At 54.4% G+C, this 11,814-nt stretch overlaps 7 non-coding genes across 7 annotated transcripts; all 7 read left to right on the forward strand.

Annotated features, from left to right (window-relative positions):
- The first annotated feature begins 543 nt into the window (after window positions 1–543).
- On the forward strand, window positions 544–662 carry LOC141267061 (5S ribosomal RNA). Its single transcript, XR_012321079.1, has one exon. It is a non-coding gene; the product is annotated as a 5S ribosomal RNA (ribosomal RNA).
- A 1,706-nt stretch (window positions 663–2,368) lies between these two features.
- On the forward strand, window positions 2,369–2,487 carry LOC141268064 (5S ribosomal RNA). Its single transcript, XR_012321367.1, has one exon. It is a non-coding gene; the product is annotated as a 5S ribosomal RNA (ribosomal RNA).
- Window positions 2,488–4,193: 1,706 nt separating this feature from the next.
- Window positions 4,194–4,312, forward strand: LOC141266846 (5S ribosomal RNA). Its single transcript, XR_012320867.1, has one exon. It is a non-coding gene; the product is annotated as a 5S ribosomal RNA (ribosomal RNA).
- Window positions 4,313–6,018: 1,706 nt separating this feature from the next.
- LOC141270203 (5S ribosomal RNA) lies at window positions 6,019–6,137 on the forward strand. The gene has a single exon (XR_012321582.1). It is a non-coding gene; the product is annotated as a 5S ribosomal RNA (ribosomal RNA).
- A 1,706-nt stretch (window positions 6,138–7,843) lies between these two features.
- Window positions 7,844–7,962, forward strand: LOC141267568 (5S ribosomal RNA). The gene has a single exon (XR_012321317.1). It is a non-coding gene; the product is annotated as a 5S ribosomal RNA (ribosomal RNA).
- A 1,706-nt stretch (window positions 7,963–9,668) lies between these two features.
- On the forward strand, window positions 9,669–9,787 carry LOC141266678 (5S ribosomal RNA). Its single transcript, XR_012320707.1, has one exon. It is a non-coding gene; the product is annotated as a 5S ribosomal RNA (ribosomal RNA).
- Window positions 9,788–11,493: 1,706 nt separating this feature from the next.
- LOC141267240 (5S ribosomal RNA) lies at window positions 11,494–11,612 on the forward strand. The gene has a single exon (XR_012321250.1). It is a non-coding gene; the product is annotated as a 5S ribosomal RNA (ribosomal RNA).
- The last annotated feature ends 202 nt before the right edge of the window (window positions 11,613–11,814 follow it).

Raw genomic sequence — 11,814 nt, forward strand, 5'->3', positions numbered from 1 at the left:
TAGGAAGGAGCGGGAGGGAATTGAGGGGGTGGTTCCTGCTAAGGCCCTGAAATAATAATAAGACAGGCAGGAGAGTCTGACGCATGGTGGCGGAAAAGCTGCAGGTGCAAATAGGGAATGTGGTCTCGTGCGAGCAACTTGTGCATGCTCGCTGTGTGTGAGTGTGCGCTTCCTAGGTACGGCGCGCTGCAGACAGTCAAAAGGGTTGCTCCCTTTCATTAAAAGTTAATCCCCGGCTGCAGGCTATTAGAAAGCAACTAACCGCGCTCTACTCACCCTACCCAGGTCTACCGGTGAGTCTCGCCGCTGCTCCCGGCCTGTGGCATTGGCCGCGACGCTGACGTTCCGTCGACAGCGCGGCAGCCGATCAGTGAGCTCAGCGGCTCTGAGCGGGGCGTTCTGTCTACAAGACCTTTTTAAGGAGCCAGCAAAAAAGTGAAGAGAAAGGAAAGCACAAAAGCACCTTGTCTTACTAAGCACTGGAAAGGGCAGCCGGCAACCGGACGTCAAAGTGGAAAAGCAGCAAGTGAGAGGCCTGTCTCTGCCTACGGCCACACCACCCTGAACACGCCCGATCTCGTCTGATCTCGGAAGCTAAGCAGGGTTGGGCCTGGTTAGTACTTGGATGGGAGACCGCCTGGGAATACCAGGTGCTGTAGGCTTTTGCCTTTTCTTACTTCCACCAGCAGGGGTCACTCTCCTCTATGCCTTTTTTCCATTCCTTTTTTCACAAGCGCACACATGCTCCTTTCTTCTTTTCATTTGCTTTCTCTCTTGCGCTATTTAATCCTTGCAAAATACCAACATCCTTCTCATCACCGTGGGCCTCCAGCATTGTTGCTTATTTACTTTTAATACTAGGCTTCTTTTCACCAGGACCAGCGACTCCCGCATGACTGGAGGCAACCACCGCTGACCTGGAGGCAACCACCGGTAACCTGGAGGCCAGTTTACAGCACAACCCAAGCAAAACACCTTTGCAGGCCACACGACCACCCCGAAGAGCAGCTCAAATTCACTCGCAACCATCTCACCCTCTTCCTTCATTCACTCCTGGGCGTTTCGCTCCACCCCAAGTTGCGGGTCCAGCTTGCTCTTTCTGTCACATCCCCGCGATGAACGGTTTAGCCTGCAGGAGACCCTGCGCCGAGCCATTTTTAAACACATCTGATGCGGCAGGTGTTTCATTGCTCAACAAACAACACCTATAGGGACGGCACAGCCTATGCATCGGTCCTTCGGAGACCGCCCCAGAACGGCCAGAGTTCTCGTCCCCACGCGAGCCTGAGGAAGGCTGGCCAGGCGATGGGCCAAGCAGCGTCTACTGGCCATACCACCGTGGATACGTCCGATCTCGGAAGCAAAGCAGAGATGGGTTCGGAAATACTTGGTTGGGACACCTCCTGAGAACACCAGGTATTGTAGACAATTTTGATGACGTTTTGCCATCTTGCCCAGCTCGGCTAGCATTGAGTGGCGCCTTGCTGGACACCGACCTTACGTAAAGTAGAGGCTGGAAGTCCCAAGCATCCCAAGCCCCCCAAGACCTCTAAGATAAGGACGCAACCCCGCCGCCTCTACCAGGCCTCACACCGAGCTCCTTGCCACGGCTAGGAGTGCTTATTGACCCCGCAGCCGGCCGTATGCAAATGATGGCGTTAAAAGCATCTCGCGCTGTGAAGGGGCCAGGCTTTCAGCAGCTGCCCAGGGGATGGTTTTAGAGGGCGACCGCCTAACGAGGGCCAGCAGAAGTAACGTCTTCTTCTTCAAAGAAGCTTGTGTAACTAACCCAATCAGACAGCTGCCCAGGAGCTAACCTCAGTGCTAGGAAGGAGCGGGAGGGAATTGAGGGGGTGGTTCCTGCTAAGGCCCTGAAATAATAATAAGACAGGCAGGAGAGTCTGACGCATGGTGGCGGAAAAGCTGCAGGTGCAAATAGGGAATGTGGTCTCGTGCGAGCAACTTGTGCATGCTCGCTGTGTGTGAGTGTGCGCTTCCTAGGTACGGCGCGCTGCAGACAGTCAAAAGGGTTGCTCCCTTTCATTAAAAGTTAATCCCCGGCTGCAGGCTATTAGAAAGCAACTAACCGCGCTCTACTCACCCTACCCAGGTCTACCGGTGAGTCTCGCCGCTGCTCCCGGCCTGTGGCATTGGCCGCGACGCTGACGTTCCGTCGACAGCGCGGCAGCCGATCAGTGAGCTCAGCGGCTCTGAGCGGGGCGTTCTGTCTACAAGACCTTTTTAAGGAGCCAGCAAAAAAGTGAAGAGAAAGGAAAGCACAAAAGCACCTTGTCTTACTAAGCACTGGAAAGGGCAGCCGGCAACCGGACGTCAAAGTGGAAAAGCAGCAAGTGAGAGACCTGTCTCTGCCTACGGCCACACCACCCTGAACACGCCCGATCTCGTCTGATCTTGGAAGCTAAGCAGGGTCGGGCCTGGTTAGTACTTGGATGGGAGACCGCCTGGGAATACCAGGTGCTGTAGGCTTTTGCCTTTTCTTACTTCCACCAGCAGGGGTCACTCTCCTCTATGCCTTTTTTCCATTCCTTTTTTCACAAGCGCACACATGCTCCTTTCTTCTTTTCATTTGCTTTCTCTCTTGCGCTATTTAATCCTTGCAAAATACCAGCATCCTTCTCATCACCGTGGGCCTCCAGCATTGTTGCTTATTTACTTTTAATACTAGGCTTCTTTTCACCAGGACCAGCGACTCCCGCATGACTGGAGGCAACCACCGCTGACCTGGAGGCAACCACCGGTAACCTGGAGGCCAGTTTACAGCACAACCCAAGCAAAACACCTTTGCAGGCCACACGACCCCCCCGAAGAGCAGCTCAAATTCACTCGCAACCATCTCACCCTCTTCCTTCATTCACTCCTGGGCGTTTCGCTCCACCCCAAGTTGCGGGTCCAGCTTGCTCTTTCTGTCACATCCCCGCGATGAACGGTTTAGCCTGCAGGAGACCCTGCGCCGAGCCATTTTTAAACACATCTGATGCGGCAGGTGTTTCATTGCTCAACAAACAACACCTATGGGGACGGCACAGCCTATGCATCGGTCCTTCGGAGACCGCCCCAGAACGGCCAGAGTTCTCGTCCCCACGCGAGCCTGAGGAAGGCTGGCCGGGCGATGGGCCAAGCAGCGTCTACTGGCCATACCACCTTGGATACGTCCGATCTCGGAAGCAAAGCAGAGATGGGTTCGGAAATACTTGGTTGGGACACCTCCTGAGAACACCAGGTATTGTAGACAATTTTGATGACGTTTTGCCATCTTGCCCAGCTCGGCTAGCATTGAGTGGCGCCTTGCTGGACACCGACCTTACGTAAAGTAGAGGCTGGAAGTCCCAAGCATCCCAAGCCCCCCAAGACCTCTAAGATAAGGACGCAACCCCGCCGCCTCTACCAGACCTCACACCGAGCTCCTTGCCACGGCTAGGAGTGCTTATTGACCCCGCAGCCGGCCGTATGCAAATGATGGCGTTAAAAGCATCTCGCGCTGTGAAGGGGCCAGGCTTTCAGCAGCTGCCCAGGGGATGGTTTTAGAGGGCGACCGCCTAACGAGGGCCAGCAGAAGTAACGTCTTCTTCTTCAAAGAATCTTGTGTAACTAACCCAATCAGACAGCTGCCCAGGAGCTAACCTCAGTGCTAGGAAGGAGCGGGAGGGAATTGAGGGGGTGGTTCCTGCTAAGGCCCTGAAATAATAATAAGACAGGCAGGAGAGTCTGACGCATGGTGGCGGAAAAGCTGCAGGTGCAAATAGGGAATGTGGTCTCGTGCGAGCAACTTGTGCATGCTCGCTGTGTGTGAGTGTGCGCTTCCTAGGTACGGCGCGCTGCAGACAGTCAAAAGGGTTGCTCCCTTTCATTAAAAGTTAATCCCCGGCTGCAGGCTATTAGAAAGCAACTAACCGCGCTCTACTCAACCTACCCAGGTCTACCGGTGAGTCTCGCCGCTGCTCCCGGCCTGTGGCATTGGCCGCGACGCTGACGTTCCGTCGACAGCGCGGCAGCCGATCAGTGAGCTCAGCGGCTCTGAGCGGGGCGTTCTGTCTACAAGACCTTTTTAAGGAGCCAGCAAAAAAGTGAAGAGAAAAGAAAGCACAAAAGCACCTTGTCTTACTAAGCACTGGAAAGGGCAGCCGGCAACCGGACGTCAAAGTGGAAAAGCAGCAAGTGAGATGCCTGTCTCTGCCTACGGCCACACCACCCTGAACACGCCCAATCTTGTCTGATCTCGGAAGCTAAGCAGGGTCAGGCCTGGTTAGTACTTGGATGGGAGACCGCCTGGGAATACCAGGTGCTGTAGGCTTTTGCCTTTTCTTACTTCCACCAGCAGGGGTCACTCTCCTCTATGCCTTTTTTCCATTCCTTTTTTCACAAGCGCACACATGCTCCTTTCTTCTTTTCATTTGCTTTCTCTCTTGCGCTATTTAATCCTTGCAAAATACCAGCATCCTTCTCATCACCGTGGGCCTCCAGCATTGTTGCTTATTTACTTTTAATACTAGGCTTCTTTTCACCAGGACCAGCGACTCCCGCATGACTGGAGGCAACCACCGCTGACCTGGAGGCAACCACCGGTAACCTGGAGGCCAGTTTACAGCACAACCCAAGCAAAACACCTTTGCAGGCCACACGACCCCCCCGAAGAGCAGCTCAAATTCACTCGCAACCATCTCACCCTCTTCCTTCATTCACTCCTGGGCGTTTCGCTCCACCCCAAGTTGCGGGTCCAGCTTGCTCTTTCTGTCACATCCCCGCGATGAACGGTTTAGCCTGCAGGAGACCCTGCGCCGAGCCATTTTTAAACACATCTGATGCGGCAGGTGTTTCATTGCTCAACAAACAACACCTATGGGGACGGCACAGCCTATGCATCGGTCCTTCGGAGACCGCCCCAGAACGGCCAGAGTTCTCGTCCCCACGCGAGCCTGAGGAAGGCTGGCCGGGCGATGGGCCAAGCAGCGTCTACTGGCCATACCACCTTGGATACGTCCGATCTCGGAAGCAAAGCAGAGATGGGTTCGGAAATACTTGGTTGGGACACCTCCTGAGAACACCAGGTATTGTAGACAATTTTGATGACGTTTTGCCATCTTGCCCAGCTCGGCTAGCATTGAGTGGCGCCTTGCTGGACACCGACCTTACGTAAAGTAGAGGCTGGAAGTCCCAAGCATCCCAAGCCCCCCAAGACCTCTAAGATAAGGACGCAACCCCGCCGCCTCTACCAGACCTCACACCGAGCTCCTTGCCACGGCTAGGAGTGCTTATTGACCCCGCAGCCGGCCGTATGCAAATGATGGCGTTAAAAGCATCTCGCGCTGTGAAGGGGCCAGGCTTTCAGCAGCTGCCCAGGGGATGGTTTTAGAGGGCGACCGCCTAACGAGGGCCAGCAGAAGTAACGTCTTCTTCTTCAAAGAATCTTGTGTAACTAACCCAATCAGACAGCTGCCCAGGAGCTAACCTCAGTGCTAGGAAGGAGCGGGAGGGAATTGAGGGGGTGGTTCCTGCTAAGGCCCTGAAATAATAATAAGACAGGCAGGAGAGTCTGACGCATGGTGGCGGAAAAGCTGCAGGTGCAAATAGGGAATGTGGTCTCGTGCGAGCAACTTGTGCATGCTCGCTGTGTGTGAGTGTGCGCTTCCTAGGTACGGCGCGCTGCAGACAGTCAAAAGGGTTGCTCCCTTTAATTAAAAGTTAATCCCCGGCTGCAGGCTATTAGAAAGCAACTAACCGCGCTCTACTCACCCTACCCAGGTCTACCGGTGAGTCTCGCCGCTGCTCCCGGCCTGTGGCATTGGCCGCGACGCTGACGTTCCGTCGACAGCGCGGCAGCCGATCAGTGAGCTCAGCGGCTCTGAGCGGGGCGTTCTGTCTACAAGACCTTTTTAAGGAGCCAGCAAAAAAGTGAAGAGAAAAGAAAGCACAAAAGCACCTTGTCTTACTAAGCACTGGAAAGGGCAGCCGGCAACCGGACGTCAAAGTGGAAAAGCAGCAAGTGAGAGGCCTGTCTCTGCCTACAGCCACACCACCCTGAACACGCCCGATCTCGTCTGATCTTGGAAGCTAAGCAGAGTTGGGCCTGGTTAGTACTTGGATGGGAGACCACCTGGGAATACCAGGTGCTGTAGGCTTTTGCCTTTTCTTACTTCCACCAGCAGGGGTCACTCTCCTCTATGCCTTTTTTCCATTCCTTTTTTCACAAGCGCACACATGCTCCTTTCTTCTTTTCATTTGCTTTCTCTCTTGCGCTATTTAATCCTTGCAAAATACCAGCATCCTTCTCATCACCGTGGGCCTCCAGCATTGTTGCTTATTTACTTTTAATACTAGGCTTCTTTTCACCAGGACCAGCGACTCCCGCATGACTGGAGGCAACCACCGCTGACCTGGAGGCAACCACCGGTAACCTGGAGGCCAGTTTACAGCACAACCCAAGCAAAACACCTTTGCAGGCCACACGACCCCCCCGAAGAGCAGCTCAAATTCACTCGCAACCATCTCACCCTCTTCCTTCATTCACTCCTGGGCGTTTCGCTCCACCCCAAGTTGCGGGTCCAGCTTGCTCTTTCTGTCACATCCCCGCGATGAACGGTTTAGCCTGCAGGAGACCCTGCGCCGAGCCATTTTTAAACACATCTGATGCGGCAGGTGTTTCATTGCTCAACAAACAACACCTATAGGGACGGCACAGCCTATGCATCGGTCCTTCGGAGACCGCCCCAGAACAGCCAGAGTTCTCGTCCCCACGCGAGCCTGAGGAAGGCTGGCCGGGCGATGGGCCAAGCAGCGTCTACTGGCCATACCACCTTGGATACGTCCGATCTCGGAAGCAAAGCAGAGATGGGTTCGGAAATACTTGGTTGGGACACCTCCTGAGAACACCAGGTATTGTAGACAATTTTGATGACGTTTTACCATCTTGCCCAGCTCGGCTAGCATTGAGTGGCGCCTTGCTGGACACCGACCTTACGTAAAGTAGAGGCTGGAAGTCCCAAGCATCCCAAGCCCCCCAAGACCTCTAAGATAAGGACGCAACCCCGCCGCCTCTACCAGGCCTCACACCGAGCTCCTTGCCACGGCTAGGAGTGCTTATTGACCCCGCAGCCGGCCGTATGCAAATGATGGCGTTAAAAGCATCTCGCGCTGTGAAGGGGCCAGGCTTTCAGCAGCTGCCCAGGGGATGGCTTTAGAGGGCGACCGCCTAACGAGGGCCAGCAGAAGTAACGTCTTCTTCTTCAAAGAATCTTGTGTAACTAACCCAATCAGACAGCTGCCCAGGAGCTAACCTCAGTGCTAGGAAGGAGCGGGAGGGAATTGAGGGGGTGGTTCCTGCTAAGGCCCTGAAATAATAATAAGACAGGCAGGAGAGTCTGACGCATGGTGGCGGAAAAGCTGCAGGTGCAAATAGGGAATGTGGTCTCGTGCGAGCAACTTGTGCATGCTCGCTGTGTGTGAGTGTGCGCTTCCTAGGTACGGCGCGCTGCAGACAGTCAAAAGGGTTGCTCCCTTTCATTAAAAGTTAATCCCCGGCTGCAGGCTATTAGAAAGCAACTAACCGCGCTCTACTCACCCTACCCAGGTCTACCGGTGAGTCTCGCCGCTGCTCCCGGCCTGTGGCATTGGCCGCGACGCTGACGTTCCGTCGACAGCGCGGCAGCCGATCAGTGAGCTCAGCGGCTCTGAGCGGGGCGTTCTGTCTACAAGACCTTTTTAAGGAGCCAGCAAAAAAGTGAAGAGAAAAGAAAGCACAAAAGCACCTTGTCTTACTAAGCACTGGAAAGGGCAGCCGGCAACCGGACGTCAAAGTGGAAAAGCAGCAAGTGAGAGGCCTGTCTCTGCCTACAGCCACACCACCCTGAACACGCCCGATCTCGTCTGATCTTGGAAGCTAAGCAGGGTTGGGCCTGGTTAGTACTTGGATGGGAGACCACCTGGGAATACCAGGTGCTGTAGGCTTTTGCCTTTTCTTACTTCCACCAGCAGGGGTCACTCTCCTCTATGCCTTTTTTCCATTCCTTTTTTCACAAGCGCACACATGCTCCTTTCTTCTTTTCATTTGCTTTCTCTCTTGCGCTATTTAATCCTTGCAAAATACCAGCATCCTTCTCATCACCGTGGGCCTCCAGCATTGTTGCTTATTTACTTTTAATACTAGGCTTCTTTTCACCAGGACCAGCGACTCCCGCATGACTGGAGGCAACCACCGCTGACCTGGAGGCAACCACCGGTAACCTGGAGGCCAGTTTACAGCACAACCCAAGCAAAACACCTTTGCAGGCCACACGACCCCCCCGAAGAGCAGCTCAAATTCACTCGCAACCATCTCACCCTCTTCCTTCATTCACTCCTGGGCGTTTCGCTCCACCCCAAGTTGCGGGTCCAGCTTGCTCTTTCTGTCACATCCCCGCGATGAACGGTTTAGCCTGCAGGAGACCCTGCGCCGAGCCATTTTTAAACACATCTGATGCGGCAGGTGTTTCATTGCTCAACAAACAACACCTATGGGGACGGCACAGCCTATGCATCGGTCCTTCGGAGACCGCCCCAGAACGGCCAGAGTTCTCGTCCCCACGCGAGCCTGAGGAAGGCTGGCCGGGCGATGGGCCAAGCAGCGTCTACTGGCCATACCACCTTGGATACGTCCCATCTCGGAAGCAAAGCAGAGATGGGTTCGGAAATACTTGGTTGGGACACCTCCTGAGAACACCAGGTATTGTAGACAATTTTGATGACGTTTTGCCATCTTGCCCAGCTCGGCTAGCATTGAGTGGCGCCTTGCTGGACACCGACCTTACGTAAAGTAGAGGCTGGAAGTCCCAAGCATCCCAAGCCCCCCAAGACCTCTAAGATAAGGACGCAACCCCGCCGCCTCTACCAGGCCTCACACTGAGCTCCTTGCCACGGCTAGGAGTGCTTATTGACCCCGCAGCCGGCCGTATGCAAATGATGGCGTTAAAAGCATCTCGCGCTGTGAAGGGGCCAGGCTTTCAGCAGCTGCCCAGGGGATGGTTTTAGAGGGCGACCGCCTAACGAGGGCCAGCAGAAGTAACGTCTTCTTCTTCAAAGAATCTTGTGTAACTAACCCAATCAGACAGCTGCCCAGGAGCTAACCTCAGTGCTAGGAAGGAGCGGGAGGGAATTGAGGGGGTGGTTCCTGCTAAGGCCCTGAAATAATAATAAGACAGGCAGGAGAGTCTGACGCATGGTGGCGGAAAAGCTGCAGGTGCAAATAGGGAATGTGGTCTCGTGCGAGCAACTTGTGCATGCTCGCTGTGTGTGAGTGTGCGCTTCCTAGGTACGGCGCGCTGCAGACAGTCAAAAGGGTTGCTCCCTTTCATTAAAAGTTAATCCCCGGCTGCAGGCTATTAGAAAGCAACTAACCGCGCTCTACTCACCCTACCCAGGTCTACCGGTGAGTCTCGCCGCTGCTCCCGGCCTGTGGCATTGGCCGCGACGCTGACGTTCCGTCGACAGCGCGGCAGCCGATCAGTGAGCTCAGCGGCTCTGAGCGGGGCGTTCTGTCTACAAGACCTTTTTAAGGAGCCAGCAAAAAAGTGAAGAGAAAGGAAAGCACAAAAGCACCTTGTCTTACTAAGCACTGGAAAGGGCAGCCGGCAACCGGACGTCAAAGTGGAAAAGCAGCAAGTGAGAGGCCTGTCTCTGCCTACGGCCACACCACCCTGAACAAGCCCGATCTCGTCTGATCTTGGAAGCTAAGCAGGGTCAGGCCTGGTTAGTACTTGGATGGGAGACCGCCTGGGAATACCAGGTGCTGTAGGCTTTTGCCTTTTCTTACTTCCACCAGCAGGGGTCACTCTCCTCTATGCCTTTTTTCCATTCCTTTTTTCACAAGCGCACACATGCTCCTTTCTTCTTTTCATTTGCTTTCTCTCTTGCGCTATTTAATCCTTGCAAAATACCAACATCCTTCTCATCACCGTGGGCCTCCAGCATTGTTGCTTATTTACTTTTAATACTAGGCTTCTTTTCACCAGGACCAGCGACTCCCGCATGACTGGAGGCAACCACCGCTGACCTGGAGGCAACCACCGGTAACCTGGAGGCCAGTTTACAGCACAACCCAAGCAAAACACCTTTGCAGGCCACACGACCACCCCGAAGAGCAGCTCAAATTCACTCGCAACCATCTCACCCTCTTCCTTCATTCACTCCTGGGCGTTTCGCTCCACCCCAAGTTGCGGGTCCAGCTTGCTCTTTCTGTCACATCCCCGCGATGAACGGTTTAGCCTGCAGGAGACCCTGCGCCGAGCCATTTTTAAACACATCTGATGCGGCAGGTGTTTCATTGCTCAACAAACAACACCTATAGGGACGGCACAGCCTATGCATCGGTCCTTCGGAGACCGCCCCAGAACGGCCAGAGTTCTCGTCCCCACGCGAGCCTGAGGAAGGCTGGCCGGGCGATGGGCCAAGCAGCGTCTACTGGCCATACCACCTTGGATACGTCCGATCTCGGAAGCAAAGCAGAGATGGGTTCGGAAATACTTGGTTGGGACACCTCCTGAGAACACCAGGTATTGTAGACAATTTTGATGACGTTTTACCATCTTGCCCAGCTCGGCTAGCATTGAGTGGCGCCTTGCTGGACACCGACCTTACGTAAAGTAGAGGCTGGAAGTCCCAAGCATCCCAAGCCCCCCAAGACCTCTAAGATAAGGACGCAACCCCGCCGCCTCTACCAGGCCTCACACTGAGCTCCTTGCCACGGCTAGGAGTGCTTATTGACCCCGCAGCCGGCCGTATGCAAATGATGGCGTTAAAAGCATCTCGCGCTGTGAAGGGGCCAGGCTTTCAGCAGCTGCCCAGGGGATGGCTTTAGAGGGCGACCGCCTAACGAGGGCCAGCAGAAGTAACGTCTTCTTCTTCAAAGAATCTTGTGTAACTAACCCAATCAGACAGCTGCCCAGGAGCTAACCTCAGTGCTAGGAAGGAGCGGGAGGGAATTGAGGGGGTGGTTCCTGCTAAGGCCCTGAAATAATAATAAGACAGGCAGGAGAGTCTGACGCATGGTGGCGGAAAAGCTGCAGGTGCAAATAGGGAATGTGGTCTCGTGCGAGCAACTTGTGCATGCTCGCTGTGTGTGAGTGTGCGCTTCCTAGGTACGGCGCGCTGCAGACAGTCAAAAGGGTTGCTCCCTTTCATTAAAAGTTAATCCCCGGCTGCAGGCTATTAGAAAGCAACTAACCGCGCTCTACTCACCCTACCCAGGTCTACCGGTGAGTCTCGCCGCTGCTCCCGGCCTGTGGCATTGGCCGCGACGCTGACGTTCCGTCGACAGCGCGGCAGCCGATCAGTGAGCTCAGCGGCTCTGAGCGGGGCGTTCTGTCTACAAGACCTTTTTAAGGAGCCAGCAAAAAAGTGAAGAGAAAAGAAAGCACAAAAGCACCTTGTCTTACTAAGCACTGGAAAGGGCAGCCGGCATCCGGACGTCAAAGTGGAAAAGCAGCAAGTGAGAGGCCTGTCTCTGCCTACGGCCACACCACCCTGAACATGCCCGATCTCGTCTGATCTCGGAAGCTAAGCAGGGTCGGGCCTGGTTAGTACTTGGATGGGAGACCGCCTGGGAATACCAGGTGCTGTAGGCTTTTGCCTTTTCTTACTTCCACCAGCAGGGGTCACTCTCCTGTATGCCTTTTTTCCATTCCTTTTTTCACAAGCGCACACATGCTCCTTTCTTCTTTTCATTTGCTTTCTCTCTTGCGCTATTTAATCCTTGCAAAATACCAGCATCCTTCTCATCACCGTGGGCCTCCAGCATTGTTGCTTATTTACTTTTAATACTAGGCT

Source organism: Phyllobates terribilis, unplaced genomic scaffold (genome assembly GCF_046119375.1).
Source record: "Phyllobates terribilis strain yellow unplaced genomic scaffold, ASM4611937v1 Scaffold_4__5_contigs__length_816908805, whole genome shotgun sequence".
NCBI classification, from domain to species: Eukaryota; Metazoa; Chordata; class Amphibia; order Anura; family Dendrobatidae; genus Phyllobates; species Phyllobates terribilis.